The following is a 12,839-nucleotide window of genomic DNA, read 5'->3' on the forward strand; positions in this document are numbered from 1 at the left end:
ATGGTTTGGAGAAAAATTAACATTTCTTAAAACTGACCCAGTTTTAAAAAAATCTGATGAAATTATATTTGGGGGTGATTTCAATGCGAATTTTCTAAACTTTGATTCCCACAACCAAACAAATGATCTTTTGAACCTATTAATATCCTCTTCTTTTCTACCAATGATTACTCTACCTACTAGAATTTGTCAAAATTCAGCAACTCTCATTGATAACATTTTTAGCAATAAAAAGCAAGAATTTTATGAAAGCGGCCTAATTATATCTTCTATTTCTGATCATCTCCCAATTTTTTACTTAAATGTAACTTGTGAAAAAAATACTTCAAACCAAAAACAATATTATTATGATATGAGTCCAAATAACGTAGAAAACTTTAAAGAGAAACTCTCTTCACAAAATTGGGAAGGTGTTAATGATGATAATATTCCGAAAACTGCCTTTGAAAGTTTCGGTAACATATTAGAAAAGTATTTTAAAGAGAGTTTCCCTTTAAAAGAAAAATGTGTAAACAAAGGAAAAGTTCCTATTAACCCATGGATGTCACAGGAGTTATTAAAAATCAGAAAAGCCAAAAATAGGGCCTTTAAAAACAAACTTAAACATAGGACTGAATCTGCTGAAAATAAATTTAAATGCCTAAATAATAAATTCAAAAAACTTGCTAGAAAAGAGAAGAAAAAATATTACCATGAAAGATTTGAAGATTGTGTTACTGATATCAGAAAGACTTGGTCGCTAATTAACTTAATAGTCAAGAAAAAAAAGTGTAAAAATGACGTGCCTTGTGTTTTTACAGATGCACAAAAATCCTATAATACTTTCTCTGAGATAGCCAATGGTTTTAATGACTTTTTTGTTGATGTTGGGCCAAGACTTTCTGAATCAATACCTCAATCTTCTAAATCTTTCAGGGATTTCTTGGGGGATCAATATGATGAAGAATTTAACTTTCAGGAAGTAAACTCTTTTATTATCAATATAACTTTGTCCAAATTAAAATCAAAATCAAGTGTAGGTAATGATAATATCTCTATGAAACTATTAAAAGAAATAATGCCAATAATTATAACGCCTATCATTCACCTGTTTAACCTCTCTTTAAACACTGGCTACATTCCTGATAACTATAAATGTGCAAAAATTATACCTATTTACAAAGCTGGTGAAAGAGATAGATTTGACAATTATCGTCCTATTTCCATACTTCCAGCCCTCTCTAAATTACTTGAGAAAATTGTTGCTTTTCAAATGATTAGATATCTTGAGGGAAACAAAATGTTATATCAACATCAATATGGCTTCAGAAGGTCAAGAGATACACAACAACCACTGATACATTTAATCAACAAAGTTTATGACGGACTGAATAAGCCCCAATCAGAATACAGTGCCTGTGTGTTTCTTGACCTTAAGAAGGCATTTGACACGTGTGATATACCAATCTTACTATCCAAACTAAAACACTATGGTTTTAAAGGTGTATCTGCAAAATGGTTTGAAAATTATCTAACTAATAGAAAACAGTATGTTGAAATAAATGGTGTAAAGTCCGAAGAAAAAGTATTAACTCATGGAGTACCACAGGGCTCTGTCATTGGACCAATTTTGTTCTTGTTGTATATAAACGACCTTCCAAATTCAACAACCTTATTTTGTAGCCTTTTTGCAGATGACACAATCTTTTGTAAAACCTCAAGTAATTTAGAAACCATAAAAATATCATTAAATGAAGAATTAGATAAGGCATCAGTATGGTTTAGGGCAAATAAACTTTCTTTAAATGTATCTAAAACAAAATACATGGTCTTCAGACTTAGCAGTATGCAACCTGTCAATAATAACTTTAGAATCTTCATTAATAGGGAGGAAGTTGAGAGAATCAGCAATGAAAATGAAACAAAGTCTTTTAAATTTGTTGGGGTACATCTTGATGAATTTCTCAATTGGAATGAGCATACAAAAATGGTAAAAAACAAAGTTTCTAGTTCTCTATATGCATTAAATCAAATAAAAAATGTTCTCCCATCAAAAACTTTGAAAACGATTTATTCCTCAATGATTTTGCCTCACTTAAATTATTCTAATATCACATGGGGTCTCTCTAAAAGTAAAGACATTGACCAAATAAGAAAACAACAAAAAAGGGCAATAAGGATTATTGTAGGTGCTAATTATAATGCACACACTGAAATTTTGTTTGGACAATCTAAAATCTTAAAATTTGATGATTTGGTAAATTTAAACATTTTAAATTTTATAAGTAAATTTTTTCATAAGAAACTCCCAGAAAGCTTTGATAACATGTTTAAAGTTCTTTCTTCTCAGAGATCAAAAAAGTTACTGATAAGTATACCTAAAACAAAACATCTTGAATATTTTCCAGCAGTGTCATTTCCAAAACTTTGGAATAACTTGAGAAATGAAATAAGGCTTTCAGACTCTGTAAAGAAATCATTGTCCATGATTAAAAAAGATTATCTTTTAAATTATAAATCATTTCATTGCAACAAAAGAAAATGCTTTTCCTGTAAGAAATAAAATCTGTACCAACTTCTGTAACTGTAAATAGTTATTTAGTCAACCCACTTAATTATTGATCTATTAAATTTGTGTAAATATCTTATATAATAAATATTTTTTGTAATTCTCACTATAAATAAAATAATAAATGAAATCAATTAAAGGGGTAAATTTACGGCCTACTCCAAGGCTTAATTACTCCTTGCTATGCAATTTTTAAAATATGATTTTATATGTATACTAGCGGCTTCGCCCCTAGCCTCTAGGGGCTTTGCCCCAAGAGATGACAACAAAAAAAATAAAAAAAAAAATAAGAAGAACTAAAGAAATTTTCTACAAAAGAAATTTTCTACAAAAGAAATCTTCTACAAAAGAATTCTTCTACAAAAGAATTCTTCACAAAAGAATATTTCTACAAAAGAATTCTACAAAAAAAAAAAAAAAAAAAAAAAAAAAAAAAAAAAAAAAATGGGGGGGGATTTTTTTTGTTTTTGGGGGGGTTGGGGGTGTCCCACCCCCCAAGAAAATAGCTTAAAACCACCACAGGACCAATAGGTATATACCCTGAAGAGTAGAATCCGATCGGTTCAGTGGTTACCGAGATCTTAAGGGACGGACGGACAGACAGACGGACAGACGGTCAGACGGACAGACGGACAGACGGACAGACGGACAGACGGACAGACATCGTTCTACTTTGTATTATAGATTTAATAATCTAAATGTATTGCATTAATTAATAAATTCTATTCTATTCTATTCTATTCTATTTATTTAATATTCTTGGAAAATTGTATGTAATACTAAGCTATACATGATTTTACAGTATGGCTGAGAACCGGTTCTAATCCAGCGGATATAATTCGGTTTGAAAGCCATACTGGAAATTATTTTCAAAAAACTACAAATTGTAAGTTTGTGGAAACACTTTTTGCCCGGGTTCGAACTGTGGTACATCTGGAATTGATTTATATGCAAATAACTCAGTAGGAGACAGCTACATTTTATGGGAGCCGTCGCAAAAAGGGATAGTTTTTATATATTCAATAAATCGAAAATCGAAAACATAGCTACTAAATTTTTAAAACATTTTTTCTTCAAAAGTACTTATGGTACAATTTCAAATGGAGTAAATTTACAATAAAAAGTCTTTTTATTCATTAACTATTTTGCTTGATATATTTATTACTATGGTGCACTTTTATCTATTTCTCTCACTTTCTTTCTCTCTCCCTCTCCTTTTTTCTCGCTTTCTTTCTTTTTTTTCTTTTGATTTTTATTATTTTTTATGCCAATATAGTCCTCTTAAATCTAATATAAGACTGTTTGGTTCCTCTCAACAGGGAAGCTTCTTACATATATAGTTTTGTATTTCTGGTATTGTTAAAAGACTGTTTTTATACACCCGAAAAATGTATGAATATAACTACTTTAACAGTCCATTTAAATTTAGATGTTGCTACTAAATGGATTGGGACTGGTGGTTATAAAAACAATTTTTTTAGCTGATTACTATGTATCTTATAAAACACACTTAACCCTCAGCCTCCCTCCCTCAAAATAATAGGTCAATATTAAGCTTTTGTGAACGTTTGGCCGTTAACGAGATCTTACTGGACAAACAAACACACATTAATACGTCCAACTACTTAAATATAATACTCATCCAACACCCTGATATGCAACACGATTATATATTTCAAGTTTGCAAAGTAGCTTTCACCAATATACATTTAGCCACTCTTAAAAATGAGCCTGTTAAATCTGGTTGCATTTAGTTGACATAGTTCCTATCTGTAATACAAAGTAACTTGATGTCCGTCTGTCTGTCTGTCTGTCCGTCTGTCTGTCTGTCCTTCCGTTTGCCTGTCCCTTAAGATCTCGGTAACCACTGAACCGATTGGATTCTACTCTTCAGGGAATATACATACTGGTCCTGTGGTGGTTTTAGAATATTTTCTTGGTGGGTGGGACACCTCTAACATCCCCCCCAAAAAACAAAAAAATCTCCCCCCCTTTTTTTAATGTGGTGGTTGCAGGACCATAAGTACTTAATTAAAAAAAATACTTCTTGGGGGTGAGAAGCTAGGGGTGAAGTCACTAGTATTTTTTAAAGCGTTATCACACAAAGCACCCTCTTGATCCCCATCCGTCTTTATAATAAATTGAAAGAGGTGGGAGAGTTTTTCGTTTGCTTGTCTATTACTTGAGGTTGGGTTAGGTTAGGTTATATTAGAGTACTTTGTAGCCCCGCAGGGGTTGGATATAGAGTAAAATGACCTACTCTTATTTTTTTTTCTCTCCAAAATATGTGTCAGGGGGTAAGGTTTATCAGTGATCAACCAGCCACTTGTGGGAAAGCACCGTTTATGTTGATAAAATGTCTGACATTAGCATTTTGCATCTAAAGAAATTAAACTTGTATTCTACTATTAAATCAATAAGCTATAATATCAATTATATGTCATCCAAGATTTTTTTTCAGGGAAGCTTGATTGCTAAAATAACCAATTTAGAATTTATTTTTTAGAGTATGATTATTTATTGATGTATATATTTTAAAACAAACTACCACTAACTTATAAGCTTACACGCACATGTTGACTAATTTATTCATCTATTCCAATCCAAATAGATCGATAAATCTGTTGGTTATTAGAAGCGAAGCTACTTTGTATTTAATTATTTTCGTCTGTCTAAAATACTTTATGGTAAATAGCTCCTATTTAAGAAACATGACTGAAAGTTGCTGTAAAGATTCACTATACAAATGAGCATCCAGGATATGATTTACTTTGTCCAATCGTCTGTCGTTCATAGTACAAAAGATGAATATATTATTATTTATGAAGGTTTCGTGATTTTCTATTTATCTCCTATTTTTCCCTCCATTTACGACTAAACCTGAATATCTTCTCTATAACTCAGTTTATATGTCTGTCAAACCATGATTTTATAAGTACTTCACTCCTAATGTATGTTGTCTTAATATTGGACATAAGGCCAACGTAAATATCGACAAAATTCTATACTATCAAATGCCATTTGTGATCTATAATACAATAAAATAAACTAATTTCTAAATTGAATCAGATAAAACTAGGTATATAATACTAGGTATAATTTTGATTTTTAGCTTAAACAAGAATGACAACATCATTAAAGTAAAACTTTTCTGCTAAAATTAGAAAATAAGTCAATTTAACAGGCTATGCCTTTACTAGCTTTACAAAGTCATACAAATGATAAGACAATTATAGAATAGTCCCTTTCGTAACATTGCCCCATAAGTGGCGATTCGTCGTATTTTAAAATGACTTTTTATAGGTTATTTTAGGTTATATTAGGTTTGGTGATTGCCCCATAGGGTTAGGTAATTGGCCCCGCAGGGTTAGAGCCCCCCGCAGGGGCTAGAAACAGGAGAAAAGCTTCTGTGAAAAACACGAAGAATAAGGTGCGATGTTACGAAAGGGACTATACCCGACAATTCTTTTATGTCGTTTAATGTACTTAAATACTGACCTTAATTGTAGAAAAGCTTCGTTTTCAAAAAGTGCCTTTAGCTCAGACTTTCCGTAAATGGAAAATTATTTTGACCAAAAAGTTCTTGTGAAGTCATTGATTTGGATATGATATCTAAAAACCTTTTGTACTCTTACACTTTGTATTCGAACATAAAAGCAGTGGTCGAAATAGCTTAAAACCCTCCAAAAACTTACTATTTTAAAAAAATGCCTAAATTCACTCCAAGACTAATGTGAAACTTTCTTAACAGGGAGAATTTAATACGTTCAGTAATTTTTAGCGAGATTTTGATGAACAAACCAAAATAGAATGTTAGAAATCATAATCATGTTATAATGTGCAAAAAAAAATGTATAATTGATTTCGTTTTTAGCGAGATTTTGATAAACAAACCAAAATAGAATTTAGGAAATAATAAACATGCTATAATGTGCAAAAAATGTATATTTGTTTTCGGATTTGATTTATTTTAAAGAATAATTTTCGCTATTCCATGATACATATTTCATTCCTTAATTTTAGGGCTTAAATAGTTTATGTGACGCATTATTTTAATGCTTTTTATACAGTTTTTGATATTTTTTAGTAGCGAGAATAATCTATAAGTAATCGTGTGTGTCTGTCTGTTCTGCTGTAATGCATAGTTTTGTCTTGCTACATTGGTATTTTGCTTTCTCTCTCTCTTATTCCCCCTATCTTATTGGCTTAATTTTTCGTTTAAAACAACTCATTGTAATAGTCCCTGTATATAAAAGCTTTCAGAAAACTTGTATAAAATTTGTTTGAACACTCTAATTTTCTCTATTAAGGTGCGTTGAAGAATCTTTGACCTAAAATCAATTTGGCTAATTGCTTAATACGCGCTAGGTCCTTATTTTACAGAGGTGACCGAATTTGAGCACCATGGTTTTAGATGTTTGTCAATGACATCCAAGCTTTTTTTGAGGGGGGTAAAGTAAGATGTTTCAAATGTTTTAGAGGGGTAATGCAATGTATTTTGAGAGGGTCAAATGAGAAGTTTGAAAAACAAACTGTGCATAAAATTTCTGCTATGTATTGGTCCTTTTTACAACAAGGTTATTCGGTTCGTTTTAAAATTAATTTTAAAAGCGCATTTTTTTTATAAGTTTGGACCGAAACTCAATGTTTTACTTTTTGTTATTTTTGATATATTATTCATATGTTTTTTTACTTTTAAGGTATGTTAAAGAAAATTCACTTCATATGAAGATGGTCAATTGAGGATGATTTTTCATTACTTCTCTTATTAATTTCCTGTGGATTCAAACCGGTTTTACTTTACTTCATACCATTTGTATTGCCCAAAGGACCCCTAAACAATGGCCTAAAAAGTTTATCTGTGTCTATCTATGAGTCTTTCTGTCTCACTTTTTTTTTAATTTGGCCGGTTTATATAATGAAATTTATAATCAATTTTTATTTTTGAGTAAATTACTTTCTAACTTTGAATAAATGAAAATTATAATTCAAATTGAAAATATCTTTCAGCAAACCTTAAATTAAGTTTAAAAGAAGTCTGTAATTTGAATTTGAATTTTTTATTGGATTAAAATTTGGTTATTTTATATTACATAATTTTTTAGTTGAATGTTTAAAACTATTAAGTGAGAGGACATTGGATTGTAATTCATATTGTTTCAGGTTCTCTCATTCGTTGGTTTATGAATATTAGGCACTTTTGCTAAATATTTATTGATTGGTTCAATCTAGCAGTGACCAAATATTTCAACCAATAATTTTATGGTTATACCATTAAGTTCATTGTCCACACGTTCCAACCAATAATTGTAATCTACAGAAGGGGTAATTTTTTTATCATCATTAGGAATGTACATTAATTTATCGTATAATGTCTTATCCCTTAAGATCCCTGCTTAGAAAAAAAAAAATATTTGAAATTAAATTTAATTTATTCTAAATTAGATTTTCGATTTGAACGAAAAAAAAGCAACATCGTAATTTTCTTTTCCTTTTCCTTTTGATTTGATTTTCTTTAATTTCTTTCTCTGTAATTATTAACTACCAAAGGCAGATCACGGTTTGTATTTATTTTCTTATATTATCACATCTGAATAATGTTTCATATTCGCAAAAAAAGACACAATAGCAAATAAAAAGAGATAATGGTTATTGAGTAATGCAAAGGCATAGATCTTAAGGGTAAGACATAAGACGAAAAATTTATCTATATCCCTAATTATGATACACTAAGTTACCCCTTCTGTAGGTTTTTGTGATTAAAAGTGTAGACACTCAACTTAATGAAACAATCAATCAAAATTAAATAAAAGTCCCCAAAAGTTGATAATCTAGCGAATACGAAAACTTATAAAAACTTTGGGGACTACTGTAATAAACAGCCCAATTTTCCCTTTCACCCTAATAAATGCAAACTTAGTTTCACTTATAAGAATTGATTGGAAGATTAATTTTACATTAATTGCTTTTACTCTTTTTTTTGCGTCAAATCTTTTTGGTAAAGGTTGAGAGATTCTTTTATAATTACTTATATTAAGGTGGGGGGAAAAATAAGGAAAGATTGTAAAAAGGGTGTTTTTAAAAATTGCAAAAATATTCATTTTGTCACTAAAGCCTAAAACTGTTTTTATTATTAGCTAAATAAAATCCAAGTTTTTTGAAAATAAAAGCCATATAAGTTAACCTAAAAACAGATGAAATAATTAAATATTATTAATCTTATGTAACAGAAACATTTAGCTAATTTTCTTCATAAAAATTGGTAAATGAATGTTTTAACTCAGAAAAAAGGTCACAAAGGTCCCTACCCTTCATTATGAAGGATAGAGAATGATTTTAGGAAAATATACAAAGCAACACTTCCATTATTAGAATAGTTTAAAATTCAAAATTAAAATTCTCGTATATTTGCGTTGTAAAGGTAATAATTATATCGACTTAAATATCTGTCGATAGTAGGTCAGTAATCATTACTTTTATAGCCATTAGGTCGACATGACATAAACCAATGGTTATTTTGTGTTGATTTTGTATTTTATGTATAATTTTTTTAAACGCCAGTCCCTGTTCGTGTTTATTATATCCTTCAAGGTTACTCCACCAAATAAACGGGATGTGTACGCCGTAGTCTGGCTAACAACCGTGTTTAATATAATTCATATGTTGACAAAAAAATTCTCTTAATAAGATCATCTTTGTTTACCCAAAGAGATTGATATTGGCATCGAATTGAAAAATATTAAACTGTATTGTTTATAAAACTGAAATTTATCTTTAAATATTTTTTTCCATCCAGTTTATGGCGTTTAAGTGTTGCTTCCTTTTAATGTTTCGATCTTAGTTGTTAATGTTGTTCCCAGATTTTTAGGTTTTTTTTAAATGCGTAGCATCTCTATAATTGTATTCTTATTATTTTTCTCTTTTTTTTCTCTCTGCCTTTGTAAAAAATATATATAGCCTAAAACCATCTTAAGAACTAAATCTAAATATAATACAGCCTAAAACCAACAATTGACCAATGGGAATCTTCCCTAAAGTGGAAAACTAAAATTATTCTGTAGTAATTGAATTCTTAAGCTTCAGACAAAATATTTACTTATATTCTTTATATCATAGAATACATTTTACCCATTTTTCGCTTTTTATAAAATTCCATGAACGTTTTCATCCTTATTTGTTTCATTTTTCTGTTTTTTTTATCTATCTATCATTATTTCATATCCTTCAAAAACATAATCTATCTATCTATGTATGCTGTCTATCTACCTATCTATCAAAATAGACCATTTATCTTTCAATGGTTTTAATGCTTAATTGTTATTTTGATGTGCTTTTCTCAATCAATAAGAATTTGAAATATTCTTTTTTATTTCCTCTCTCTCTCTCTCTCTCTCTCTCTCTCTCTCTCTCTCTCTCTCTCTCTCTCTCTCTCTCTCTCTCTCTCTCTCTCTCTCTCTCTCTCTCTCTCTCTCTCTCTCTCTCTCTCTCTCTCTCTCTCTCTCTCTCTCTCTCTCTCTCTCCCTTTCTCTCTCTCTCTCTCTCTCTCTCTATCTCTCTCTATCTCTCTCTTTCTCTCTCTCTCTCTCTCTCTCTCTCTCTCTCTCTCTCTCTCTCTCTCTCCCCTCTCCCCTCTCTCTCTCTCTCTCTCTTCTCTCTCTCTCTCTCTCTCTCTCTCTCTCTCTCTCTCTCTCTCTCTCTCTCCCTCTCTCTCTCTCTCTCTCTCTCTAAATAATCTTAAAGTTATTATTATCATTATTATTTATGTCAGCTACGACAAAATGTAACCATAGTTTTAGAGCCAACGAATAAGATAACATGTTATAAAACTTTGGGTAGAAGTAAAGTTTAGAGTCCCATGTCACCTCCCTCCCAGGTTCCTATCAATTCTATCACCCTTTGTCTCTTAAAATCTAAGAAATTCCATTGGTAACAAGAACAGAGATTAAAAAATTCGACACACAACTGAATAAAAAATTATAAGAAAAATACTGCAATATGCCCTTTTGTTCAGGGATATATACTATACAGGGTAGAAGGGGACTACTAGTACCCAAAGTTTTACAATAATGAATTTGTTGGCCTAAAAACTTTGGGTACTTTTACTAAATTTTGATTGGTTGGATAAGTAGATTTAGTGTCCAAGTGTTATAACCAGAAATTTTACATAATTTAGAGATGTATGGGACAGTTTTGTTTTTCATCATTGAGGATGTACATAAATTTATTGTCCATTGTCTTATCCCCAAAGATACCAAGGTATATATGCTTATGATAAAAGAAGCCTTTTTAATATCAAGAGGGAGTTACTGTTACACCCCACAAAACAATATCTTATTCATTTTATGGGCTCGTAAAAAATCTTTTTGGGAGTATGAAAAATTTCGATGAATTTAAGTTTTTGTCGTATTTACTCATCCCTAAAGCCCTGGCGTATAATATACCGTAAAACGGTGTTTTTGTGCATTACCCCGATTTCCTTAACTTTTTGAAATGCAATAATGTTAGGCACACTTTGCAGATTTAAAGACAATATCTGTACAAATGTACTTTTTGTTAATAAATATAGACAAGACAAGGGCCGATAACATGATGTATATCTTCAATGATGATAAACAAAATTACCCATTCTGTAGATCACCATAAGTGGTTGAAACGTTTGGACACTCCACCTAATGAAACCAAACAACAAATAAAAGTCATCAAAGTTGTTTGGCCAACGAATAAGAAACCGGTATTTTGAGGACAAGTGTAAGATATGAATAATAAATCTACACAAAGTTTTACCTTAACATTACACCAAGAAAATTAGTATTGTGGCTCTTATTTGACAGACAAACGGTCGAACAAACCAAATTTGTAATTTAGATAGTAGTTGCGCTACATAATGATATTTTTTGTTGCTTTTGAACACGTATAAAGTATACATAGATGGACAGATGGATAGATAAAGCTGGAATTGCTCAGATACTTCTGGGGCACCGCCCTTTATCTGCCAGTCTTTTTACTTCACTGAAAACCACACATTGAAATTGTAGCAAAAAAATAAATTAAAAATGCCTAAGCATGAAGTATTTTAAAATGAAAAAGAATAGCAAATGAGATACATATAGAAATATAAATTAAATTCGCGCAATTTTCTTATTTCTCCCTGATTTGTTAAAGCTAAACAGAAGTATTTTTTTGTTGTTTTATATGGATTAAATCTATTTTTGTTTGAACATTACTACATAGGTTGAAATATTTTAAGCAATTTAAAGGCATAATAAATTTAATTAGTCCAGTTATGTAGTGCAATTCCTGACAGGGGTTGGTAATCTGAAGATAAAAATAACAGGATTTCTGTCTGTGTGTACTGAAGGATCTTGCTACCCGCTGAACCGATATGGTTCTCCTTTACAATGTAGGTTTATAAATAATTTTGGGTTAGTGTACCTTTTTAAATTATTCTTCTATATTCTTAACTAATAAAAACAAAATAGATAGGTATAGTCAACAAATCTCCAATTTTTCAAACTATAAGTAAAATAATTTTGTGTCTTCGCCCACTTAAAATATTATCTGAAGCTCTAAAGACCCTCCCAATTTTTTAGACAGACTTATTCAGTGATAAAGACGGCAGTAAATGTGTGTTATACAATATCTTTAACGACTTACTTGATAAGTTTAAAATTGCTTAATGTAGGCTTACTAGAATCTTTCTCTTATCAGCTGTTAACGAAATCTTGATGGAAATAAGTACATATACAAACATTGATCCTAATTTTTTCATCCATTATCTTACACTGTCTCCCTGATATTTCACCTGGTGCAGTGATGTCATTTTCTTAGTATATCTAATAATAATTCTTTGTAATACCCAAGGAGGAAGGGACCATTGGGTATAGATAAAACTATAACCACGTTTTCTTATTCGTTGGTTCAAATCCTTGGGTACTTTTATGAAATTATGATTGGCAGTGTCCATATTTTTATTTAATAATTTTGGTTTATCATCATTGGGGTTGTACAATAAGAGATATAAGTTTTCCGGAATTGTAATGTAGGGAGTAGATTTGAAATCTGCATCAAATTTTAAGGATTTTTTATAAAATTCATTTTTTGTATAATTCTTTATCTAAAAGCGGAAATACAAATTAAGTTAATTAATTTTGGCATCTGTGATTGGTGGATTTAAAACATCTGCGCTCTGATTGGATGTCGTACATCATTCAACCAATTAGAGCGCAGGTAGTTTAAAATCCACCTATCCTATTGGTCAAAATTAATTAACTTAAAATGTATTTTCGCTTTA

The 12,839-nt window shown here is 30.5% G+C and overlaps 1 protein-coding gene across 7 annotated transcripts in view; it reads left to right on the top strand.

The window, feature by feature from the left end:
- The window catches only part of dpy (fibrillin-like protein dumpy), a 256,661-nt gene that overhangs the window by 89,674 nt on the left and 154,148 nt on the right, over positions 1-12,839 (top strand). The window lies entirely within an intron of this gene.

This window comes from Acartia tonsa, chromosome 14 (assembly GCF_053477335.1).
Source record: "Acartia tonsa isolate MP-2025a chromosome 14, ASM5347733v1, whole genome shotgun sequence".
Lineage (NCBI taxonomy): Eukaryota > Metazoa > Arthropoda > Copepoda > Calanoida > Acartiidae > Acartia > Acartia tonsa.